The sequence below is a fragment of the Felis catus genome, chromosome B1 (genome assembly GCF_018350175.1).
Source record: "Felis catus isolate Fca126 chromosome B1, F.catus_Fca126_mat1.0, whole genome shotgun sequence".
Classification (NCBI taxonomy): Eukaryota; Metazoa; Chordata; class Mammalia; order Carnivora; family Felidae; genus Felis; species Felis catus.
This window is the reverse complement of record NC_058371.1, coordinates 191,174,547-191,201,786: the sequence shown is the minus strand read 5'-3', so window position 1 is coordinate 191,201,786 and position 27,240 is coordinate 191,174,547. Positions and strand designations below refer to the sequence as shown.

At 38.2% G+C, this 27,240-nt stretch overlaps 1 long non-coding RNA gene across 2 annotated transcripts; it reads left to right on the top strand.

The window, feature by feature from the left end:
* Positions 1-6,196: 6,196 nt before the first annotated feature.
* On the top strand, positions 6,197-26,867 carry LOC123385106. Of its 2 annotated transcripts, none has more exons than XR_006597201.1 (3): positions 6,197-6,701; positions 7,608-7,697; positions 26,747-26,867. It is a non-coding gene; the product is annotated as an uncharacterized LOC123385106 (long non-coding RNA). The 2 variants fall into 2 exon arrangements; XR_006597200.1 differs by lacking the exon at positions 26,747-26,867 and adding an exon at positions 17,958-20,902.
* Positions 26,868-27,240: the final 373 nt, after the last annotated feature.

Here is a 27,240-nt window from a genome sequence, read left to right as displayed (position 1 = left end):
TTACTCATCTGTGGAATTTTCACAGTGTATTGTTGGACTGTTTATATGTCTGATATTTCTCATTGGATTTCATAGTCCCCATAGTCAAGGATCTTACTAATCTCAGTATTCCCTACTCTATCTGGCACATAGTAGGTACTTAATGATAATAGTAGCTAATTAAAAAAAAACTTTATAATATGCTTGTCTTTGTGCTTAGCGCTTTTGCATATATTTTTTTCTCATTTTATCCTCGTAACAGTTCTCCAAGGTATGATCTATTATTTTTCCATGCTATGGGTGAAGAAACTGAGGTTCACAGTGGTTGTGAAATTGTCAAGTAGATTTCAAATCTACTTGACCACAGGGACTGAGCAATTAATTTCTGTTCTACACATTTTGAAAAAAAGTCTATTTATTTGTTATTTTTGAGAGAGAGAGAAAGAGAGAGAGAGAGAGAGAGAGAGAGAGAGAGAGAGAGAGAGAGAGAGAAGATGTGTGCATGTGAGCAGGGGAGGGGCAGAGAGAGAGGGAGAGAGAGAATTCCAAGCAGGCTCCATACTCAGTGGCAGAGCCTGACATGGGGCTTGACCTAATGAACTGTTAGACCATGACCTGAGCCAAAATCAAAAGTCAAATGCTTAACTTACTGAGCCATCCAGGAACCCCTGTTTTATACATTTTAATAAAGGAGAAGGGAAGGAAAGGTTAGGAATGGAAGTTCTTTTTTGTTTTTTGGAGAGTCTTAAACTCCCATATTTTCATCTTTCTTTAATTTCTAAAATAATGTGGTTTGCATTTACCATCTTTCTGAATGATTATCTGTCCTTTCCCCTTCCACATGTATTGCAATAGTCTTGTTTGTTTATCCAAGAAATGTTCAGTAGGGATCTCTGTACTAGGTATGCCTAGACAGGCAGCTATGGCCAGGCCTGTGTCCAGGCAGTCTTGACGTTGTAGTCGGTGATGGGACAGGAGAGATGGGGAATCATTGAAGAGGCAGGCCTACCACATTGTGAAGCTCCTGGAGGAATCTATCTCAAAGTGTGAGATAGAGGGCACTCTGTGAATGGTGCCCTCAGGGCAAATGGTAGAAAAAGATAGGTGAGTATGATGGTCAGTTCTATGAATGTTAACTTGGCTAGGCTGTGAAGCCCAGTTAGTCAAAGAAATACTTATTTGGGTGTTGCTGTGAAGGTATTTGTAGATGATTAACATCTATAATCCATTGACTCTAAGTAAGAGATTATCCTGAAAAATCTGGGTGGGCCTGATCCAACTCATTGAAAGTCTTCAGGAACAGAATTGAGGTTTCCTGGAGGAAGAAAAAATTCTAACTGTGGACTGAAGCATCAGCTCCTGTAGGAGAGTTTCCAATGTACCCTTCTTCACGGCCTATCTGAAGGATCTTGGACGTGCCTAGCCAGCTTTACAATTGTGTAAGCCAACTCCCCTCAATGAATCTCTTTCTCTTTTTCTCTATTTTTATATATCCCTATTTCTTTATATATCCTATTGGTTCTGTTTTTCTGGTGGAACTCTGAATGATACAGTGAGTGAGTCAAAGAAGTAACTACAATAGAAATTAAAGAGAAAAAAATAACTGAGTAAAGAGAAGAATATGATAATACTATAACAGGTAATATGAAGAAAGGTCAAGGAGTGGAATTGGAGGATTAATTGTCATCCCTTAAGACTCTGTTTAGTTTCTTCCTTACCCACGCTGCCTTCCTTTGCCTCCCAGCCTGGGCAATTATTCTTATTTTGTCTTGACTGTTGTCGCTCAACATGGTAAAGATATTGTAATTATATCCTGATATGTTGTAATCCCTTACCCTGGTTTCCTATTCTCTGGTGTGTGAGTTTTGAGGCAGAGTATAATTCATCTCTTTCTCCCTGGCACCCAGCTCAGTGCTCGACTCCTGTTAGGGGCTGAGTAAACATTTGTTAACAAGTGAATGAGAGTTCACAGCCTTAGGTACTCAGAGATGCCCAGCCCAGGCCAGCCCATGGACCAAGGAGGGTTTCTGGAAGAAGTAGCCTCTGAGAACCATCAGAAGGGAAACTCCAGCCAGCTTTTTGGGATCTCTTTCCTTCCATCCATTTATTGACACTTTCAGGAGCACACAATTTGCTGGATCCCCTTCTCTGTAAGGTGGTCCCACCAACATACTTCTAGCACCTTCAGGAAATGGCAGTGTTTCTTATTTGACGTTGCTTTGTTGAACGACTCACTAGCCACTTTGCACATACTGGCAACTCTCATAAGGTATCTAGATATCTTGAGGGGCTTGTGAATATCTCCATCTTCACCAGAGATTTTCCCTGGGCTCCTTTCATCCTTCTCTTTCTTGGCACCAGAGTTTGAACCATTTCTGGAGGGTGCAGAAGTGCTGCATGGTTGATCTCTCTTTGTAAGGTAAAGGGAAAAGACTTTTACCTATAGGAAAGAGAGAAAAGAGGTTCTTCTAGGGGGAAAGCATCCACTCTAGGGCCCAGGAAGTGACTTCCTATTGCAGATGGGCTTTCCTCTTCTGGCAATCTGAAATTATGACTCCATTCCTGGGAACTCCATGGAAAGGACGATGTGAAACCCCTATTCCTTGTATTGCTTAGGGATCTGCATCTTCTGAACTTATTTTATTGTGTCTGCTTCTCATCTCTTTGTTGGAAGCAAAAGGAAACAGGCACCTCATGCATCTTTACTGAACAAAGAATCCTCCACTCCCTGCCCCCTGGTTCAGGACATGTCCAGGGAGGCCCTTGATAGGCCAGTTTCCCAGCTAGGCTGCTTTGTGGGCTAGACGCTGGAAGCAGCTAGTCCCCCAGGGTAATTGTCCAGGGCTCTGCTGCTGCAGATGACTCTATGGTAAGGGATGAGGATGGTGACAGGATTACTTCCTATCATTCCTTCTGTTCCTTCTACTGCCTGTGCTGCTTTGGGGTTGCCTGCCAGGGCTGCTAATTGCTAGATAGAAACCATTTCTCCCAATTGTTGAAAGAACTAAAATTGACAGTAAACATGAAAATATAGTGGGAGAAATGTCTGATTCTAGACTGGGGCAGGAAATAATATAAGATGAGCCTGGTGCATTTAATAGTGCCCAAAAGTAAGGAAGGGCCAACGCCCCCCCCCCAATAAAAACACTCACATTGAAAAGTATATGTTGAGGCAGCACAGGAGGCAATGGAAAGAGATGACAGTAGCCAAAGCTGGAACAATTTAAGCCAAACAAATTTAATTTTAAATAATTTAATTTAAAAATAAAGTATTGGATTATATCCCAAAGCATACAATAAATATCCATGAGTCTACACTGACATAGACAAATGGTTGAGTAGATAAATAAATGGGGGAGAAGAGACAAATCTCCAATGCAGAAAACATCCAAGTAAGTTGTGTAAATACTCTACCCTAAAGAGGGGGCGCATAACTTCTCACTCTTTTAGTGTGGGCTGCACACATTGGCTTCCTTGCAAAACAGACAGTATAGAAAGGAGGGAAAAGAGTGACTTTTATAGTGGATAAACCAGACAAACACTACTTCAGCCTGGTGATCAAGGTTGACATCAACAATAACTAGTCATGTTGATGGTATGTACCCTTGATATGATGTGGTGAAAAAGACACTTTACCTCTATAATATTCTTCACTCAAACCCATAACCCCAGACTAAACATGAGAAAAACACCAGACAAATGTTTGGGGCATCCTACAATACACCTGAGCAGTACTAGTCAAAACTGTCTAGATCATTAAAAACAAGGAAAGTCTGAGAAACTGTCACAGCCAAGAAAAGGCCAAAGGGACGTGACGAGTACATGTGTGTGTGGTATTCTGGGTGGGATCCTGTAACAGCAAAATGACATTAAATAAAAACTAAGGTGATCTTAATAAACTATGGTCTTTATTTAATAATAATACACCAATATTGGCTCATTAATTGTAACATATGTACCACACTAAAGTAAGATATTAATAATAAAGTATAGTGTGTGTTGGGGGGGGGGTTATGGGAACATGGGAATGCTGTACTCTTTGCTCAATTTCTCTGCAATTCTAAAATTGTCCTAAAAATCTATTTAAAAAAACAGGAGAGAAAGAGGAAAAAAAGGCATAAGGGCCTCCTGCGGTGATATAGGTGTGTAGAATTAAGGGCATACACAAACACACAAATGCACACAGAGATCAACCTCTTAGGAAAATCTGGTAAAATGAAGTCTAAGACATTGCAAAGTAATTATAGTGTGTCACCTGCCTTTTACCTCACACATGTTCCTAGTAAGTCTTTGGCCACCATTGATTCTCATGACCATGATCTCTTGGAGAGAAAGGAGGAGAAACAGGAAAAGAGGTGCAGGGTGCTGTGCCTACTTGGAATACTTTCCCATCTTCTTGAACTCCACCTGTTGTTTAAGGGTCTGTTTATTATGGTTAAGGTAGTACGAAGAGAGGTGAAGGAGAGAGCAAATAGCTCACAGGCCTAGCTTTTAGATCTCCTAACCCTCACTCTTCAAATTCACAATTACCTTAAATGAAAAGGAGAGCAGCTACTCGGTTGAAGGAAAATATCACTCCATATGATATGTGTAATATGCCCTCTTGACATATCAGTGTGGTTCAGTAATGGGCCCAAACCCTCAAGAATGTTAAATTGAATTGCTGAAAAGACAAAAGTTTGTCAAAATGGTAAACAAACAAAACAAAACAAAACTACAGACAAACAGACAGACATTCTGGGACTTTAGGTTCAAGGTCAGCCTTGCCTAAATCAACAGATAAAAGAAACTGAAGCGTTGTTAAATAATACGACAGGAAAAAAAGTAAGTAGTTTATACTGACACATTTTCTAAACCATAGTCAGGACACAGGGCTGGCAAGTATGAGGGAACTTATGGAGACAAAGAGGTGAATACTTTCAACTGAAGCTGCCTTGTGAAATCTGGGTTGCAGAGTTAATGAAAAGTGAAGAGGTTGGGAAAAGGTACAGATAAATAGGTAAAGGGGAGATATGCTGTTGATGCTACCAGTCCTGTTTATGTTTTGTGATTCATGTGCATAATGGGCAAACCAATACCCAGCCTTTCTTTTTTTCAAACTCACTGCACTCCTATTTTATCGTGTAAAATATCCCTAGCTACAAAAGGCATTTCCCAGCCTCCCTTTCAGCTGTGAGTACTCATGGGACACAGTTCTGGGCAATGACTTGTAAGCAGACGTTCCTGGGAGGGGCTTCTGAGAAAATTCTTGTAAAGGAATTAGCTGCCCTTTGTCTTTCCCCTCTTAACTAAGACATGGACTCAACATTTGATATGAAGGAACGGCGTTGTCACAGCGATGCAGCACAAGAAAGGAAGACATCTGCAAGGGAAAAAGGATGGAGTGGAAAATTAGAAAGAACCTAGATCCTCGAAGGCATCACAGTGTTATCGTATCATTCCTGGACTGCCAAACTCTGAGCTCATTTTACACGAGAAAACTGAAACCCCTGAATTGTTTTGGTCATTATTGTGGTTCTGTGACTTCCAGCAGACCTCCACCTCTAACAGATAGACCTCTTAATTGGAGTCTTTGTTGCCTACCACAACAATTGTTCCAAGCCATGGCTGAGAGCAAGCACTGTTAGGACTAATGCCATCTCTGCTATGCCCCATTAAGAATATAAATCTTCTAATATAAATCTTCCTGAGTAAACCTTAGATGAAGTTGGTGTTGACATTTTGGTTTCTTTCCTAAACTGAAAATCATACCTTGTGGCTGAGAGGCAGAGTGATGAAATGAAGTCAAAGGACTTTTGTTTGAGAACCACTTCATTGCCATTAACCTGTGCAATGTTTGGCAACTCTTTTTTAATCTTTTTGTACTTCTATTTCTTCATACACAAAATGGGGTTAACAATATCTTACAAGATTATTGTGAAAATAGCGACATAGGTTGTGTATAGAATTTAGCATGGTGCCCGGCACGTTGTAAATATTCAGTGGTAAATCGTGGTCGTTATTTCAAATAATTTTTTTAAAAAGCTTTTCAAATTGTAAAGAGTTGTACAAGTATAAGGCATAATTCTTCAGATTATAACTGTGCCAGTTATTAAGCTATTGCCTTTCAGCTCCAAACCCTCCTTCCTAGATTCAGCTCCGCAGGGTTGAGGCTCAGACTCTGCAAACTACGAGCGGCTTTGCAGACACTCTCTGCTACTCCTCCACTAGGGGGCCCTAGAGGGAGACTGCGGGGCTGAGCGGAAGGGGCGGAAAGGGTGTGCTCCTTCTTGCCTGCTTCCTGTTGGCTTCCAATCTGTTTCCTATTCCTGTGACCAGCGCTGTGGTGAAGCTTTTCCGTAATGCGACGGAGTTCCTTCCCGGACTCGTAATTGAACCTCGTTTACATTTTTTTCTGACATTTCCAGATATTGTGCGCCACTTCGGAGGTAGCAGCACCAGACACATCTCCTTTTTGTTGATTTATTATGTTTTTTTGTTTTTGTTTTTTGTTTTTGGAAAGGAGCAGACTAAGGAGGCAAAAAAAAAAAAAAAAAAAAAAAAAAAAAAAAAAAAAGCCAAGAGGCATGGAACAGAAAATACAGATGCAAGCTGTTTTGCTAATTTTTAAGTAACCACAACACGGTAGGACAAAGAATGCCCTGCACAAAGCAGGGCAATAAAGGTTCACGAACCAGAGATCGAAGTGTTCTCTTAGGCAAGCTTCAAGATCTCAGCCTCTGGTACGTGGAATTTAGGTTTCAGTCCCTGTTTTTTGGATGGAGCATTAGGTGTGTGGCACTGTCTGTGCTTGTAATCCAGTTTGAACAGAAAATGAGGACTTGGCCCAAGTAGGAGTAGATACGTTTGGTTTCATGGGGCAGGTGACTACCGAAGTTCCCCACGATGCCTACCCAAGCGGGGTTGTATTTCCTGTCAAACTTCCTAATGGTCCTTTTCTGTTACGTTTCTTCAACATCTGAATAGCACACTGCACAGAGTGCTGTTGCATCTCCTCCGACATATCTGTTTTTGATCCAGCCTTTTGGTTGCACGTGGTTACCGTGGTTACCGTGGAGCAGGCGCTGGCGCCTGGCAGCGGTCTTGTGGTGGATGGCAAGGCTCAGACAGGTTTCCCCACACCTTTTTAGTTGCCTCTCCTTTTTAGGATCTCAGGCCCATGGGCTTCTTTTCAGCTCTCTTACGAGCAGCAGCTGTGCAGCAGCGCTCCCTCCTCAGATCTCTGGTTCAGCTCTGTGGGGCCCCTCCAAGCTTCCAAATTTGAATAATTGCAGCCTCTTTGTATTCTTCAGCCCCAAGGGTGTGAGCGGTTTCCTACAGTTGCTACCTCTTTGCGTAATCAGCCCATATTGGCTTGCGAAAGCCCACTGTTAAATTTTCAGAAATTTTGCAAGGCAGTAAAACTTTGGTAGCTGGAAATCTGCCAGTCTGCCACACTGGGAGTATTTACACCATGGAAATTGGCGAATGCTGCAAATCAGGTTTTCCAACCAGAGAGCTGGTTGAAGCATTTAGAAGCCCAGGATTACTTTTTACTCCTTCAGTTACCTAGTTGATAACTTTACATCTAGTTAAGAATACTTTATAGTCAATATTCAGTTAGTTGAATATTTTCTTTATTCAATTAGTGTGGTTTCTGAACCCTGAATGGACCCTGAGTAATATATAACCTTCAGAGTTACGCCTCTATCAACCCCAGTTGTACTCCATGGAAACTGGTAAGTGTGAGTAGTTTTGTTTTATTTTATTTATTTTTTTTTTGACAAATGCCTTTTGTAACAAGTGCCTGACACTTTTTACATCAGTTGCATGAGTTGATGCTGGTTCAGTCTCCAGTTGTAACATGGAAAGCTGTCTTGCCTGGTTTAGCATGTAGTTTGTAGTGCTTTCCTCTTTATAGAAGGGGTTGAAATAAAGCCACTGACTGAGCAAGGAGAATGGCATGCTTCCTGAAAAAACAAACAAACAAAAAACAAATAAACCCTGTTTTAAATGCGTTAGGCTTCTCTGGGTCACAAGGAATCCTATTATAAATCTTTTGTAAAAGAAACAACCATTCCTCATTCTGGCAGTGGTATAGACATGATTTCACATGCCAGGTTTCTGAAAAGCTAGGTATACTTGACATCTCTGATTCCTTAAGATATGTACTCTGACTCTCAATAACTATATGCTTTCTCTTGAGGCTTTTGATCTCCATTTTAACTGCATAATTTTGCTTATTAGACTTGGAGAAACCTATCGTTGGCTCTCCAAAGCTTTGATCTTGCTCAACATGTCTATGAGGCTCCACAAGGTTATATTCTAAAAAGAGATGCCAATATTCTAACATAATCATCAAAATAACTTGTAAGAAAAAGCAAACTTTTCACACAAATCCTATATTTAAAGATGCCTTCCTTCCAATAACATTCATTAAGCGACCATCTGTTTGTCTTTGATTATCATCTGGACCACTAATAAGCGAGTTTAATCCGAGCAGTGTTATTTGCACGCTACTTCTAAATTTAGTGCTTTTCAAAGAAGTCAGCAAGGCTGGCCTCCAGGAAATATTGGCTTTGATGTAACATCTGGTTTTCAGGGAGTTTCTGTGTAGTGCCCAACTGGGGGGTGTGGACCAAAGGGCAAAAGGAAATCAAGTGACTTGCCCAGAGTCATGTAATTAGTTAATGACTTAACCTACATTACCTGCAGTTTCTATCTGTGGCTAAAAGTTCTGGTGTGTTTATTTCTGTTCTGTGTATTGTATGGATACTGCATATGTAGATGTAGCCACCCCTATCTGCAAATATTCACAAATAGATAAATATGTGGATCTGTAAGACTGATTATTTATTTATTTGCATCTTTCTCATTGATGTTTCCTCTCTGTATTTTGAGAAGAAAAGAAATTTCTCTGCATTCTCTTCCCCTTAATTAAAAAAAACGATTTGAAATAATGGTTATTGCCAGCAAAAACTTTCCTACAAGTGAACCGATTTTTTTTCCTTGTAAGGGAAATGGAGGGTTAAATTGGATGGATAACTCACTTGACTCGAGGGTGACTGGAAGGCATCATCAGCATTCAACCTTTTTCCCTTCTCAGTTGTTTTCTCCATTTTTCCCTGCTTTCTCCTTCCCTGGGCTGGAGATAACAGGGCTGTCAACACCTAATATGCATGATTATAAGGAAAGTTCAAGGTTATGATGCTTTTATTATAAAAGAAATTCTTTTTTGCTACTTTGCTGGGTCAATAATCAATATGTGATTTTAATATCCGAATACTAATTATAACATAATACATTCAGTCTAATTAGTGCTTTTAGCTTTAAAGCTATTTTCACATTTATGGTTTAATTTAATCTTCTCAGGCTTTTATTATAAAATAATTTGCATATTATGTATGCTTAGGATTGTTTTCCCATCACCTAAAAGACCACTCGAATTTTTGTACAGTCAAGCATATCTTAATATCTTATAAATTATAAAAATTAAAATTCTAAACTGACAAATTGGGGTAAGTCTCAGTTCTACTGGCTGTGTGACCTTGGGCAAATCATTAGATCTTTCTAACCTTCACTATCCTCATGTGAAATACTTATCTCATAACATTGAGAGAATGAAATGAGATTACATGTAAAGCTGTTAGCACAGTGCTCTGATACACATTAAAAGGTCAGGAAATAGTCCTCAATTTTCTTTCTTATTCTTGTTTCCTTCTATAAAGTACATTAGTGTCCTATTCTGGTTTGTCCTGTGCCTGTTTCTGCTTGACTCTTAAGAGATTTTGTGAAAATCAGTCACATAGTGGGGTGAGAGGGATCTCGGAAATCTTAGAAACCTTAATTACAAAATTAAATGGAATGGTGTGCAAGAGACTTTTGTATTTGGCTGCACGAGATCCATTCCCATTGCTTTAGGCAGTGCCACCTAGAATTCCCTTTAAGAGAGTTCCTTTTGCTCTTTTCTGTGCATTCTCAGGAGTAGATCCGACAACTGAAGCATCCACCCTTAGCCAAGGGCTGGGTAATAAATAGCCCCAAATCCTTTCAATTGTGCTGCCTCTCCTGGGAGTTTGAATCCTGGTGAAATAACACAAGGGCAGGAAAATGGGTAAAGTCATTGGGGGCCCTGAAGTGACTACCCGTCGGAGAAGTCATGTGGTATACGGAGTGGCTGAGAACAGAGACTCAGGAGCCTAATGGCCTAGGTTCAAATTAAAAATTAAATCAGTTAGAACATCAAAACAGTTTAGGATGTGCCTGGTACATATTTTACTACAGTATATGTTATAATTGCAGCTGCTAATACTGGTAGTATTATCATTCTATTCTTGCTGTGAGATACTGTGTCCCACCTTAGTTGCTGTGCTTAGTTGCCTGATCTGGTTCTCCAGGCTTCCCTTTGATTCTGAGAGCTACTCGATCTCCCTTTCTAAAGTTCTCTACTGCCTAAGGTAGCCAGAATTGGTTTCTGTTGCTTGCAACCATATAATCTTATGCAGTAACAAATGGTCTGAGAAACCATGACATTGCATTCCCTTTTTTTATAGATTTTTAAATATAGATTATGAAACTGGGTGAAATCCCTTGGCTGAGATCTCTTAGCATGTGTGTGGCAGTATTTGGATTAGTGCCTGACTATCCTGACCACTACTCATGGACCTTCTTTACTAGATCAGAATTATGCTTAATTTGTCCTTATTCTTTTCTTTCTTTAAAACAACTCTACTTTAGCTCCTTGTACCTGAGTCTTGCCTTTTTTCTTTATCACATTATTTTTGCCTTCAGTCTTCACTTTTGTCATTTGTTTCCCCAACTCCTGCTTAAAAGACCAAGGCAGTTATAAGTTGGGTCTCACTGTTGTTCAGGGACTCAGGACAGATGCTTGTCCTTGCCCCATACTCCTTTCCATATTGTCATATTTCTGTATTTTTATTTTGAGAAATATCATTCATTAGTTGCTTTGTTCATTCATATATTCAGTCAGTCATTACTTAATGAGCATCTGTAATGTTCAAGGAAATTTTTTAGATGCTGGGACTATGGCAGTGAACAAGGCAATGTCCTTTGCTGAAAGGAGCTTACATCCCCAGTGGATTTATAGACAGATAAATTCAATTTCAGTAGAATGTTACTCAGTGTTAAAACTATCAGGGGTAAGGATTTGGAGAAGGAGGGGTCCTAATTAGTGTATTGAGGAAGCAACATTTCAGTAGAGACTTGAATGAAGTGAGGATATGTCACTTCCCTGTGAGTGTCTGTGGCAGGAGCATTCCCTGAGATGGGCATATCCTTGGGATGTTTGAGAAATAACAAAGAGGCCAGTATGACTGGAGGACCATGAATAAGAACATTGAGGTCTGAGGAGTAGTAGAAGCAGACCATGTAGGGCTTTGAAGTCATAGTAGGCCTTCTGGACTTTTTTCTAAGTGTGGTCAGAACCATGAAATTTTGGAGCCCATTTATGCTACTTAAGATCAGACTGTTAACATCTCTTCCCAGCACTGTGCTCAGTGATTTCACACAGGTTTTTAAACATTGACCAGCTTACCCCTGGTGGGAAGCCCTTAGAGGGTTAAAAGGAGGAGAATGGCACAATCCTATTTATCTTTTAGAAGGATCACTGTGGCTGCTTTGTGGAGAACCATTTGTAGGAGATCAAGAGTGGGAGCAGGGAGACCAGTTAGGAGTCTGTTGCTTTAGTCCTGGGAGCATTGATGCTCAGAGTTTGGGTGTAGTGGTAGGATATGCATGAAATAGTGGGATGTATAATGTATTTTGAAGATAGAATGATAATATATGCTGAAGAATTAAATGAATGATGTGAGTGAAAGAGGAATCAAAGAGTGTATCCAGATTTGGGTCCTGAGTAACTGGCTTAATGGAGGTGCTAATTACTCTCATGGGGAAGACTGGGAAGTGGCAGAATGGGATAGGAGCTTATATTCAAAGGTTGTAGTTTGGATCTCTGTTTCCAGAGTAGAAAAACAGAAACGAAGAAGAATTAATGATTGGGAAGAGTAACCCTTGGTAAAAGGCCCTACAAAGAGGAGAGTGGAACTCAGAAGTTTTCAGTTGGCCAGCTTTTGTTGGGAGTGAAGAATTGGAATTGAAATCCTTGAGGGCAGGTGTTAGCCTATTAGACAGAGTCTCTTCTTTCTTAAAGTATAAACAGGTTTCTACCTAATATTAAAATATACTTCTTACATAAAGATCTCAAACATGCATACAAAAAATAAAAACATTTAATTAATCATTACCTTTCTAAGCCTCAGCCTGTTTCTCACCAGTGCCTAGAGAAATTGCTGATTACATGGTTTCTACTGAATAATTCAACCAGACTCTTTCAGGCCACACTGTTACAGGGGTGGAATTACAGAATCATGGCTAGGAGAACAGGTGCTGGAGCTCAGTAGTCTCTGTTCAAATCACAGCTCTGTCCATTTTTAGCTGTGTGACTGGGAGAACTGATGGCATGATCTCTCTCTGCAACTTGCAGGTCTCACAGCAGAGGGGAAATGCACATGGCTAACTATGTGTTAATCCTTAAAGCTTCTTCACAAGTGACAGATGTGACTTTGCCTACCTTTCATTGGCCAAAGATAGATACATGGTCAGGCGTAACATCAACAGGGTAGGGTTATTTCATCTTCTCACAGAGAAGGGCAACACAAGTCACCAGACCACACTTGATTACAATGTTCTTCAGAGAGTGGCAACAAATATTTTGAACAATGATACAGGTACAGGGTAATATGGGTACAGGGTAATATGTGGACCTCATCATAATGGCATATGACCTGAAAGCTCTGGTTCCAAATTTATTATTACTGACAGTATCAAGATTCTCTTCAAAAATGAAAAATTCTCATTAACACCTAGAAGGAACAGATCAGAGAATTATAGTTCCAGCAGTTAATTAGAAGAAAATAGCTCTCCAGTCTTAGGATTTTGGATTGTGCTATAATGGTACATTTCTTTGGGAGCCCAAGTTTCTGTGGGTTTAGCGTCTGAATTTTAGAATTGCTGGAATTTCTTAAATTCCTTCCCCGACTGCCCTACAGGCATGGTGCAGAAACTCTGCCACTCATTCCATCCCCTGGGTCTCATCATTTTTCTGTGAAACAAGGTAGACCAGTTGTCAACCACTTGACTCACAGTCATGTGGTGAGGATTAATGAGTTAAAGTTTGTAAAATGTCTCCAGCTACTGAAAGGTGATAAATAGAAGACATAATTATTGGTATTTTTCCATCTTTATTTAGACTTGAAAGGCCTTTCTAGTCACCTTTGAGATTTTGACATAAGCCAGCTACTGTGGTGAATTTCATTTGTTTTACCTCCCTTCTGTTTGACATTTCTCTACCCTCATCCTATCACAGTGACTTTAAAGAAGGAATGTCAGCCTTAACCTTTCATGTCTCCATCTGTTGAGATTTTTGGCTTGTCTCATTGTTATTTTCTACATTTTATTCTATCATTTACAAGAATGTCCTCTCAAACTTAGGCTGTTAGTTAAGTAACACAGGGGCAAAAAAGGACAGACTGTAGTCATGTGTTTATTCTATATAGTGCCCGGTGAGTTCATAGGGTGGTTCAATGATTAACCTATGTTATTCACAAACACAGGCTTCCACTGAGCTCTCTGTCTGAAAGTCTCATTACTAATTTAAAATAGAGTTCAAAACAAATGTTTATTATTAATATATTCAGTGCATTAACATATAGGTACTCTCTACCCCTTGCTTTGACCAGACAGCATATAGAGAAAAGAGGGTTGGGAGAGGAATATTTTATGTAGAGGTTGTCATTTCCGGGATGTCATTTAAGTTAGCACTTTTGTGTCCACTGTGATTTTGCCTTTGGGGTACAGAAATAAACTGTAATGCTTCTCCAGGGAGGCAAATTTGGTTTCTCTCAGGAACATGCAAATAGATGGCTTCCATTTTTACATTTTAACTTATTGCCACTGTAAGGCAGATCTTTCTGCAGATTCCTGTTTCTCTTTTAAAACTTGCCTCTGCAAAAGTGACTCACATTAGACCCGCCTGACTCTAATCATGAGTTATTTGGCTTTCCTTTAGCACTAATGGAGGCAGGGTGGTGGTAGAAAATACCATTAAAGGGCAAGTTTATGTGAAACTCTATATATAGTGAGGCTCAAGAGTTACATGTAAAATATGAATCAGAAAATTAGGGCTCAAATTTTGACTCATTCCTTTATCCAGTCAACAAGCTTTTATAGTGTATATTAGGATGTCTGGTGCTAGGTGTATCTTAGCCCTTGACCAGGGTTCTTCTTTGGGCAAATCACTTGAGGTTTCAAGCCTCAGTTTTCTATTTGTAAAATGGGAATAATACACTTTATCTTGTTATAAGGACCTGTCCTAGTTTTCTTTTGGTTGCAAGTTCCAGTGTCACCTCATGCCTGTGCCTTTAACCCAGCCATTCACTAACTCAGTACTAATAGGAATGGAGTCTCAAAATTAAATCCTGGGAACCTTTTGCTTCTTACCCACTTTGATTCTTGACTCAGACTGTTTTCCTTAATGTACTGTGTTCCTGATATTTCTATATCATCTACTGTTGTTGGTTATAAGTAAAATCCTTGGCCCAGGTTTAAGGTGCGGCCTTTGTGACAATTGGCTTTTCTGACCATCACTTCTGGTAATGTTGATGTCTACAGAGCCTGGTCAAGGCTTGTCTGGCCCTGATATCAACTCTTGAGGTTGACCTGCTGGACTAGTGACTTGGGCCTACTCTGTTCTGCTATAGGGGGAAATTTCACAGACATGGTCTCAACCTCATTGACAGTGGACCAGCAAGTATTAGTGTAATTATCAAGGCTGTATTTAGATGAGGTTTAGGGCAAGACTCCAGGTCTAGGGAAAGAACTGGAGTCCTATTCAGGACCTGTGGAAGAACCAGTCATAGGGGTTATTTCCAAAAGTGTTAAAGGCAATGCCATGGTTTGGTGTGCTTAGGAGAGACCAGGACTCATTTTAGCACACTGAGTACTAAACTCATAGGACTAATCTGTCTCTATGTTGGTTGTTGGGTCTTAGAGGGATTGGATCAGAAATCAAGTGGCTATTAGACCACAGGTTGTAGTGTTAGAGTTCATTCCTGAGGAGCACCAGGAAGAGTAGGTATTAAGATTTTGTAAACTCTAAAGAACTACACAAATGTGGCTCACATCATTATTGACACTGTGTGTCACATGGTAGATATTCAACAGGTATTCGTTGAATAATATCTGTTGCTTTTATTCCTTAGTTTTTACTGGTGTATTTGTTGTGTTATTAGAAAAGATTCTTGTGTCTGTTATACATTCACATCTTATTTCAAATAGTTGTTTTTTCTCTCCAGAGAGTTCTGAGTTCTGTTAAGGTGCCTAGTAGTGGTAATCTGGTAGGTAGTACAATTAAAAAGCTAGTTCATGTAAATTCCCAGAAACAAAGAGGCTCAAGAAATTATGTGTAGATTTTTTTATAATTGAGGTATAAGTTACATGTAAAATTTAAATTAGAAAGTTAGGGGTTCAAGTTTTGGCTCAGCAAACATTTATAAAGTGCTTAGTAGGTGTGGTACTGTCTACTATACTATCCCATACTATCTACTGTACAGTGAGTCCTTGATTCATAGCAGTTTATTCAGTATGTGGTGATTGAGTATAGCAATGGGAGAAACCATGAATTGCTTTTATCAGTCATCTTTCTACAAATAGTGCATACAAATTGTAGGCTGACCATGGGTTAGGTTTTCCTGAGAGGGAGTAACTTAATATGTGTTAATTTCTAACTCACAAGTATTTTTTGAGTTAGTGTAACTCTGTTTCCTAAGGCTGACTAATTCCTTTTGTTCCTTGGCTGGAACATTTGTTTAAAAGCTGAACAATATTAATGAAAATGAGTATCATTAATCATTACTCAGTTTTGATTAAGCAAGCATTCTAAATTGCTCAATGCATTATTCTATTTATGTTTCTAAAATCCTTTGTGATTGATCTTGGGCAAGTTACCTACCTTCTCTGAATGCTAGTTTCTTTTCCAATCAGTGTGAATGTTTTTGGTTATCTTTGAGGATTTCAGCAAGGACCAAATGAAACCATGCAGTCCTTGGGTAAATATTTACTGAGTGCCTCCTATGTGTTAAGCACTGAGCCAGCTCCTAAGGGTATAGCCATGAGGCAAATCTAACATTGTCCCTGTCCTCACGGAGATTACAGCGTAGGGAGGGAAACAGACATAAATAATATAGATTGCTATTTAATTACAGTTATGATGAGTACTACAAAGTATAAAACGGGGGTGTTACGTGGGAGTATGTGTTTCAGGGAAACTGAATGGGAATGTTTTTCTTGGGAGGGGGACATATATGTGAAGGCCTGAGGATGAGTAAGACTGAGAGGTAGAGAGACTCAGGGAAGAACATCTCAGGGAGAGGAAATAACCTTCTGTGAGGGAAGTTTGGTGCCTTAACACTGTGGTGGAATTTCAGTGAGCAAGAATGAGAGGGATGCATGTGAACTTAGGGGATCATTTGGGATCTGATGATGAAGGGCTTTGTAGGCTGTGGTAATGAATTTTTCCTCATTTCAGTTCACATAATGCCCTTAAGGTTCATCTATGTTATAGCAAATGGTAGGATTTCTTTCCTTTTTATGGCTTACAAATATTCCATTGTATTATATACCACATTTTCTTTATCCATGGACACTTGGAAAACCAAAGAACTTTGAATCTACTTTAAGGGTTATAGGAACCATTGAAACATTTTAAATAGATTTTCATTATAGGAACTTTTTGTTTGTGAAAGCAGTGGGGGCAGGGGAGGGGGGAAGCGTAGAAAGTGTGCAGAGTGGATGCAGAAAAATCTTAGGAGGCTATGATAGTTATCCAGGTAAGAAATGTAGGTGCTTTGGGGCTGGGGAAGTACCCATGGAGGTGGAGAGCAGGGATGCACTGGATATGATAAGTTAGAAGCAGGAGTTAAGGATAATGTTCAGGTTTTCTGGTATGAGCTACTAAGTGAAAGATGCTAGTGTCATCTTTATAGAGAGATGAGACAGTGGAGGAGGAAAAAGTTTGGGGTAGGCTGAGAATAATAAATTCATTTTTAGGGATGTTCTGTTGGAGATGTCTCTGAGACTTCCATGGAAAGCAGCAGGTACACAAGAGAACACACAAAGGTTTGGAGCTCAGGAAAGAGATATGGATGGAGAAGAGTTTTTTTTTTAATTTTTTTTTAACGTTTATTTATTTTTGAGACAGAGAGAGACAGAGCATGAATGGGGGAGGGTCAGAGAGAGGGAGACACAGAATCTGAAACAGGCTCCAGGCTCTGAGCTGTCAGCACAGAGCCCGACGCGGGGCTTGAACTCACTGACCGTGAGATCATGACCTGAGCCGAAGTCGGCCGCTTAAGCGACTGAGCCACCCAGGCACCCCGGATGAAGAAGAGGTTTTGATGTAGAAGGGATGGCAATTAAAGTCATGGAGAGGACGGGGTGGCTTGGGGAAGTAGTGCAGAGTAAGAAGAAAGGAGAACCTAAGACCAGAGTGTAAGGGAATATCAATATTTAAAGGTGAAATAGAGTAGGAGGGAAAGGACAAGGGAAAAAGACAATAGAGAAATTAGGAATGTGCTGTCACAGCACCAAACAAAGGGAGTTTTTAAGAAAAAAGGGATGAATGGGCCTGAGGGATATTTTGGAGTGATAGAAATGTTCTAAAATTGGACTTTGGTAATGATTGTGGAGTGATAGAAATGTTCTAAAATTGGACTTTGGTAATGATTGCATGGTTCTATAAGGTTACTGAGAAGAATTGAATTTTATACTTAAAAGGGTTGGATTTTATGGTAAGTAAATTATGCCTCAATAAGCTGTGAAGAAAAAAGAGACAAGGCATAGTAACCATCTCGACAGTTGAAAGGGGATGGAGACAGATGAAGACTGAGAAGTATTTTTTTTTTAATTTATTTTTTCACCAAAAGGAAGCCTTCATTAGAAAGGTGAAGGGTGTTTGGAAGACATTGAGCCCTGGATGGTGAGAAGTGGAGGCAGTGAGTACTGACAGCTCTTTGCAGACACTAATGTGCTTTGAAAAGTATAAATCACATTATATGGTATTGTAATTATATTTTCCTAAAGCATAACACGTTCTTCCTTAGAACAGTGATTTCCAAAGTGGAGTACAAGAAGGAATAGTAGCACTTGCAGATGCTAATTTCATCTAATAATGAGAAAAATTAGCTTTACCAGTTTTTAATAGATTGACAGTGGTGCTGTCCCTTGGTCCACGTGGGTATTTTCATAAACAGATTGTAAACAGTGTGGACACTGGTACTGACCTTATTAGCTTGCTTACTTTCAGTGACATGTAGTATGTTCCATTGAAGCTTATATCTGGATAAGATGTTGCACAGCTTATATGATCAGGCTTTAATGAAATGAACTTTCGAAGAACAGACATGTTTCTTTAAAATGTTCCTGTAATTAAACTGCATTATAAAACAAATTTTAATATTTGAACTACAAAGAAGAAGAACATGCTCCTCCCCCTTCTAGTACAAGTTCTCTGTCAGTCACATGACCACATGACACAATGATTTAATCTGATCAGAAGTTGGCCCAAAGCATTTGAAACAATTACAGTGATTTGAAATTTCATCCACTGTTGTTACTAAACTTTGTGGTGTTTGTTTTCTCCTGTGACCATTGTGCCTTTTGCGAGGTGTATTTTCCAGTTATAAAAATAGCTATAAATCCATTCAAACCATATATTGAGATAAACTGAACTCAGACGCAGCCTTTAAATTGCTGTGTCACAAAGTGTTAGGCCAAGGTTTTTAGAAAAACTAAGCATAATCAATACATTGTTTGCATCAAAATTAACATTAATTATTTTATTGAGGGCAAAATAAGGTAGTGAAAAATAACATTTGTGTATGTTCTGCGTGAAGTACTACTGTTTATCACCTTGGTCAGTTTAGTGCAAAGACTGTGAAGAAGGTAAAGTCTGTTTTTGTATTTCTGGCTCTAGTTCCCATCAACGCACTTTTCCTGTATTCTAACCTCCTTTGCTTATGCTCCTCCCAGTCCAACCCCACACGAGCCTAATCCTGAGGTCAATTTTGCTTATTCCACTAAGCAACTGTGGTAGCTTTGGTGACAATTCTCAGGCACCCCTAATGTGTATATTCTCCTGCCCTGCTTGGAAGATTGTAAATTCATAGTACACATGAAAATCCTTAAAACTCTTTGTAGTCACTGACCCCCAAATCCCACTTTTAGGAATTAATCATGAGGACATTTTCAGAGCAGCCTGCAAGATTTTGCTTTAAAGATGCCACATTGCTGATAATACAGAAAAATGGGAAACTATTTAAATGCCCAATATACAGGGTTAAATTATGGTACTTATGAACATTGGATATTACCCAGCCATTGGGAATGATGTTGTCAGAGAATATTTCATGACCAAACCATTTAGTGAAAAAGGCAGGATATAAAAATATGTATTTGGTTCCATTTTTTAGGAAAAATGAATATAAATAGGAAAAAAGACTGGAAGGATATACATGGAAGCATTAAGAATCATTACCTTTTGGTTAGCACATTACGGATTTTTAATTTCTTTTTTGTGTTCACCTAGATTCCCTACATTTTCTAGGAGAAACATAACAAATAATAAGGAAAAATAAATTACTGGGAAAAAAAAACAAATCTGTTCTATCCCCTGTATTCGCCATCACTCCCATGGAAAGAGCAGTTGAGATGATTAGGAAGATACTAGTTTCCAGTGAGCCCATTACTGACTGCAAGTGGCTGCTATCCCTGATGTTCAGGACCCTTTGGATAAAACCCAGAACCTCTTTTCAGAGCAGAAGGAAGGGCAGTGAGCACAGAAACATCAGCCACTCTTACTAAGGTCCTGTTTGTGCTGAACATCCATCTAGGCTCCTGGAACACAGCAATAAACAATATGATGTCCCTGACCTTGGAATTTTACCTTCTAGTGAGAGAAGACAGCCAATTGATAAATAAACCAAGAAATTTATGATTTTCCAGGTGTAAGAAGGTCTATGGAAAAAATATAGCAGGTTAAGAGAGAGATAGAGAATGGGGTGTGTGTGTGTTGTGGGCTACATTAAATAAGGAGATAAAGAACGCAGTGCTGGTAAGGTTATATCTGGGCAGAGACCTTGAAGAAATGGGGGATGAACCCATGCAGTTATCTATCTGGTTATCTAGTCTGAGGAAGCAGTCAGTGGAAAGGTCCTGAGGCAGAAGCGTGAATGTCAGGTCTGAGGCACAGAAGGGAGGTTGGTAGACTGAAGGGTGAGCAAAGGTGAAGAGTGACAAGGGCTAGGTCAGGAAGGCTCACAGAGGTCAGATCATGGAGATTCTTGCAGTTCATAGGAAGGGCTTTAGATTTTATTCTGACAATGAGATACCATGGAGCACTTTGTACAGGAGAATGACATGATGTAATTTAAGTTGTAAAGGGATCACCCTAACTACTGTGGGGAGAATGGACTATGGAGTTACCAGGGTGGATACAGAGAGCCTAGTCAGAATACTAGTGTTCATTCAAAAGATGATAGTGAGTTACCATATAGTTTAGCAATTCCATTTAGATATGTACACAAATCAAAAGTAGATCCCAGGTACTTGTATACCAGGTTCCATAACAGCGTTATGCACAAAAGCCAAAAGGTTAAAACAACCCAAATGTCCATCAACAGATGAATGGGTAAATAAAATGTGGTATAGACATCCAGTGGTCAAATTAAGAAGAAAATGAAATTCTGATCCTTCTACAATCTGAAGCTCTAAAACATTATGCCATGTGAAATAAGCCAGACAAATATTGTATGATTTGACTAATATGAAGTATCTAGGAAAACCAGATTCATAGAGAAAGTGGACTAGAAGTTACCAGGGGCTGGGGTGGGGATGGGGATAGGGATGGGGATGGGGAGTTATTGTTTAATGAACACAGAATTTCTGTTTGGGATGATGAAAAAGGTCTGGAAATGGATAGTGGTGATGGTTGCACAACATTGTGAATGTACGTAACTCCACTGAAATACCCACTTAAAAATAGTTAACTTGGCAAATTTTATGTGTATTTTACCGCAATTGAAAAAAAAAAAGATGCTGGTGGTTTGAACTAAGAGGCAAAGGAAGAGGTGGTGAGAAGTGCTGAATTTTGCATATATTTTGAATGTTAGTCAATGGGATTTTCTGATGGTTTGGATTTTTACATTTGAGAGCAAGAGAGTAGTCAGTGATATTGATGAGATTGTGGGCTGAGCCACTGGAAGCATGGGGTTGCCATTTCTTGAGATGGGGGAGTCTGTGGGAGGAGAAGGTAAGGGAATCAAGGAGAAAGTTTCAGATGTGCTAAATTTGAGATGCTAATAAGACATCCAGGTGACAATGGTGCGTTATCTATGCTAATCAGTGGTCCATCTAGCAGTCCTTCCCTTTGGAAACCCCATTAGGACTTTGCCACAGAATTACAGTATGGAGTCTGTTATTTAAAATATATCAGTTATCTGAATTATCTGTCAGGTTTTATTTGAACATACCATATTAAAAAAATAAACAGATAGATGGATAGACAAATAAGTGCATGAATAAAAAGAAAAGCAAGCCAGCTCTCCAGGACAATAAAGAGATGTAGTGTTCTGGTGATTATCCTTGATGTAGAATTTGTGGCTATGTAATGGGAGGCTAATTGCACTTTTAAAATCAGTACATTTTGTTCATTTTCTTTTATCATGAGGTGGCCCTAATTCATTTGGTGCTTTAGATAAAGTTTAATGGGAGAATCTCAGAGTCACCCTGATCTTCTTTCCCTGATAAATTAGGGTAATATAGAACTCAAATCTAACCCGAGCTCAAAGTTGTTAAATACTTTAATTTTCATCTGTGTTTTGTGTTGGAAAATAATTTTAATATTAAAGGACAGCTGTAGACTGCTAATGACTTGAATACAGTTTGACTGTTTTCATGAAGTGCTCTGTGGGATGTCAGAATATTTAATTCAGGATGTTAAAAACATCCCAAAATGTCACAATAATTATATCACAGCAGGCAATTAAAACACTGGAAAATGCCAACTGACTAAGAGTGTTCCTTGTTATTTAGGAAACTATTAAGAACCTGACATATAAAGTAAAAAATGCTGGTTATAACTTTCTATTTAAATAGACAATTTCATCACCAAATATGAAATTGACACTTGATAGAGTCAGGGTCATGTTAAAAACACAGCCCAAGGAGGAACTAAGGAAGAGATCTCCACTTGATCTTTAACTTTATAATATCTATATTCACACATTATAAAAAACATTGTTTGGTTTTACATATCATACCATATGTGCTGCAATATCCTCCATACAATGGTTGTGTTAATTATATCATATGTTGGCAGCCTTAATTGATCTGATTTTGCCATCCTAAATTATGGGCAGTGGAATTATTTCCTCGTTTTTTCAAATTGTACTTTTGTTAATCCTAATGGATTAACAATGTAATGCTGAAGACCAGGGGCAGTGTTTGCTTAATCCCTGAGGATTAGAGTGTCATTCTCAGTGGGGATGTTAAGAACTGACTATGATTAGTTAGAAGGGAATATATTCAGGCAGAGTGAGATACAGAAAACATAGTGTACCAGAGTCCCAAGAGTTTTAAGTGCAGTTACAGGCATGTGATTATCTTGGGTATAAGTGCACAGTTTGCCCCCGCAACTGTAACATTTGGAAGGACTGTATGGGCAAAGAAACTATGGTTTAACCAGAGCTGCATTTTGGGTAACTATGTCCACGTTTAAAATGGGTCACCCAAAGGGTTAAATGTTATCTTTAGTCAACATACTTAAGAGGGACCAGTTAAGACATAAAATTAACATAATAGCATTCATTAAGGGCAAGAGTTATTACTACCGGCATTTATTTTTTTATTTTGGGTAATATGAAAAACAATTGCCTTGCCTTCAAGAAACATATATGATTAAGTGAGGTAATGCCATAAAGCACATAGCATGATTTGTCCAGAAGAGTAGTTGCTTAAAACGTTTGAATTTCTTCTTTCCTTTGTGAAAATAGGCAGCAACACAAAGAACAGTGGTATAGAGATGGCATTTGGGCTGAGCATTAGAGGATGAATAGACTAGAGAGAAGAGGAACAAAATGCCTTGCAATAATGTCCAAACTCAGGGGTAGAGTTTAGTGTTTATACAATTTTGGGGACCCTCTTTAAGAAAAACAACACAAAATTATCAGTACAAAAATTAAGAACAAAAGTAAACCTTTAATTAAGAATGAAAAAAGAAAATACAACAAATTACACATTTAAAAAATCCGAGAAATACCACAAAAATCCTCAAATTGAGAAAAATAAGTATTTCTGCCACACTGATGGAATACCTATTCTTCATATGTTAGCTGAATAATTTTTGATCATTTTTTCATATGACAGTGATTTTATAATATCTTTTATAGACAGCATAGGTTTAAAATTCAGTTGTTTCTTTGGTAATCAAAATTTGATTTTTTAACATTTTTTTAGAACAGTTTTCCTTTTAGAAAAATGTCATAACTCACTTATAGACTATGCAGCTATTTAAGACTATAGCCAAATTCAGAGAAACTTCTATTAAATTCCTTCCAAATAGGAGTTGTAAGATTTTAGGGCATTTTAGAATTTCTTATTCAGGACTAATCTTTAGTACCAGTAGAGTTGATGACATTAAACAGTTTGCCATTGATGTCCCTTTTGAGGTGGAATATTTTTTTTAAGTAATTTTTTAAATGTTTATTTATTTATTTTGAGAGAGAGAGAGAGAGAGAGAGGCAGAAAGAGTGGGGGAGAGATAATCCCAAGCAGGCTCTGAGCTATCAGTGCACAGCCGGATGTGGGGCTTGATCCCATGAACCCAGATCATGACCTGAGTCGAACCCAAGAGCTGGACACTTAACCAACTGAACCATTCAGTTGCCCCATTTCTCTCCTGCAACCCTCTCTCTCTATATATATAATATGTACATATATATTATACATATATATGTATAGTATATATGTATATATATAATATATATGTACATATATATTATACATATATTATACATATATATTATATGTATACATATATATACAATATATATTATATGTATACATATATATGTATAATATATATGTACATATACATATTCAAATTTTTTAACATATATATGTACATATATATTATACATATATTATACATATATATTACATATATGTAATGTACATATATGTTACATTATATATGTATATATATGTATATATATGTATATATATGTATACATATATACATGTGTATACATATGTATACATATATATGTATAATATATATGTACATATACATATTTAAATTTTTTAACATATATATGTACATATATATTATACATATATTATACATATATATTACATATATGTAATGTACATATATATGTTAAATTTTTTAACATATATATGTACATATATATTATACATATATTATACATATATATTATATGTATACATATATATACATATATATTATATGTATACATATATATATGTATAATATATATGTACATATACATATTTAAATTTTTTAACATTTATTTTTAAGAGAGAGAGAGAGAGAGAGAGAGAGAGAGACAGTGTGAATGGGGGAGGGGCAGAGAGAGAGAGAGGGAGACACAGAATCTGAACAGGGTCCAGGCTCTGAGCTGTCAGCCCAGAGCCCCATGCAGGGCTTAAACTCACAAACTGTGAGATCATGACCCAAGGGTAAGTTGGCCGCTTAACCGACTGAGCTACCCAGGTGCCCCTTTCTATAATTAAAAAAAAAAAGTTTATTTATTTTGAGAGAGATTGCATGACAGTGAGTGAGCAGGGGAGGGGCAGAGAGAGAGGGAGAGAGCACTTTGCAGTGGAGTATTGAGAGTTAATGGGCATCTTTGTTGATTTAAGTATTTCATGTCAAATTAGCAAGAAATTGAAATCTTTTCCAAGTTTGTTCATGATTCAATCCTCTTCATGAATTGGATTATCAAAATATCCAAGAGCCTATTCATTACTTCTATTCAAAATTTATTTCTTCCTCTTGATTAATCATTTCATTTGGTATGATCTGAAAGCTTTTTGTTACAATTTGGTTTTTAAGTTCAGAGTAATTTCTATTGATTTCATTCCTTTTTTGCTTCTGTTTATATTTCATTTTTTAAATCTGAAACTTATCAGTTATTTTAAAAATAATTTAAAATGGATAAAACAAGACCTGTTATATGTACCCAAGTTAAGAGTCTATAATTTCTCACTTGTTTTTTGGAAATTGCCTTCCCAAATGGCAATAAAAATTGTGCACATAAACTTTATCAAATATGCCATTCTCATCAAAAAAAGAAAAAAAACTTTCTTCGTCTGAGATGGCCTGCAATAAATTCACCATATTTGGAAATACATTTAGTTTAGTTTAGGGTAAACCCAAACTAAATGTATAGTCAACTTGGCTTCCTTTGCTAGATCCCGAAAACGACCTCGTCATTTCAGTGCCAATGGACATAACAGGAGGTTTGACAGAGGCAAAGTCAGAGTGGAATAGATAGCTATCCTTACCGGTTGTAGTGAATATATCTTTCTTTTGCAAAAGTTTTGAAAATATATGATTGTATGAACCCTTATTAGTGCCCTCCCAGGGCCTTGGAAAGATTTTGTGGAAGTGGGGGCCTTGAGGTTGAAGCTCCATAAACTTTAAGTTTATTCTGCCGTCATCCAAACTTCTTAATTTAGCTATTTAGGATTTGACTTCTATTAACTTCTCCAGCTCAGTCTCTCATCACTTTCTCTCCTTTGCTGTCTCTGCCCGAGCCTTATTCAGTTTCTTTGAGTTCCTTGACTCCGCTATGCTCTGTCTTACTGCAAGGTATTCACTAGTACTATTCTTTGTCTGGCTGAATATTCATCCTCCACATGTCACTTCAGAAGTCACTTAGATTTCTCACTACCCAAGTCTAAGACAAATGCCTTCTGTATTTGCTCTCAGCGGTATCATACATTAATAATAATAACACACCAGTAATTAATAAGTCCATGGTACAGGGTAATAAGAACAATGATTAAAAATCTGTATCATATCCAGTTATTTAGTATGTACTTGCTTTCTCACCTGTATCTATTATTATAAGTAAGCTGTATGAGGGAAGGGACTTGTCTTGTTCCTCCACTCTAACTCTGTTCCCAGGCACAGTTCCTGGAACATTCAAGAAATATTTTCTCAAATGTTGAAATGAGGGAGGTAGACTATTCTGGGCTGAGGGAGTAGTATCAACAGAAAAAAAAGCTTAAAAGTCAGTATAAAATAGTAGTTGGGAGTGTAAGCTCTGGACCCAGATGCCTGACATTTAAATCCCAAGTACATTAGCTGCATGACCACAGGCAAGTTACTTAACGTATCTCTGCCTCAGATTCCTTACCTGTGAAATGAGGATAACAGTTGTACCCACCTCATATGGACTCTGATAATTAAATAGATGAAGACATGTCAAGCATTAAAGAATGCCTAATATATAATAGGTACTCCATAAATGTTATTTATTATGAAAATTCATAGCTTAATCCAAGTCAGAAAGTTTATTTCAAACTAATGACCGTTCAGTTTTCACATCAACCTGACGTTTATAAGACATGAGGTCATTTTTCAGCTGGTAGACTCTAGAGATCATCAGTTCATCCCTTCGTTTTACAGAGGAGGTACTGAAGTGCACAAAAGCCAGTACTAGAATCCAGAATCGTCCAGATCAAGTTGACAGCAGTGGTGAGTTGAGAACAAGAGGCTTGGTGATACATGGCTTAGAGTGATATGGGAGGTAAAAGTTGTTGAGTTGCTCTGCTGAAGGTGGTTTACTGGTGTAGGAATGGTTTCCAACTTCAAGGGTTCTATTCTGCCCAGTACATTTACCGATCTGGGTATCAAGGTTCTGGAAGAGCAACAGAAAGGGTTACAGTAGATTTCTGATTTGTAATCCGGTCCATATTGGCTTTATTTGAATGTCACAGTGGCTGATACAATGAGTGGGGAGCCAGAAAGATGATTCCGGATTCTGGCTCTTCTCCAAGTCAGAAAGCTGTGTTAATGTACCCTCCTTAAGTATGTCTTTTCTTTACTTCTACATGCTGAGACCCACCAAACAGGAGGAGGCAGTCTCCCTGGAATTTGACAAGAGGCATATGGGATTCTAG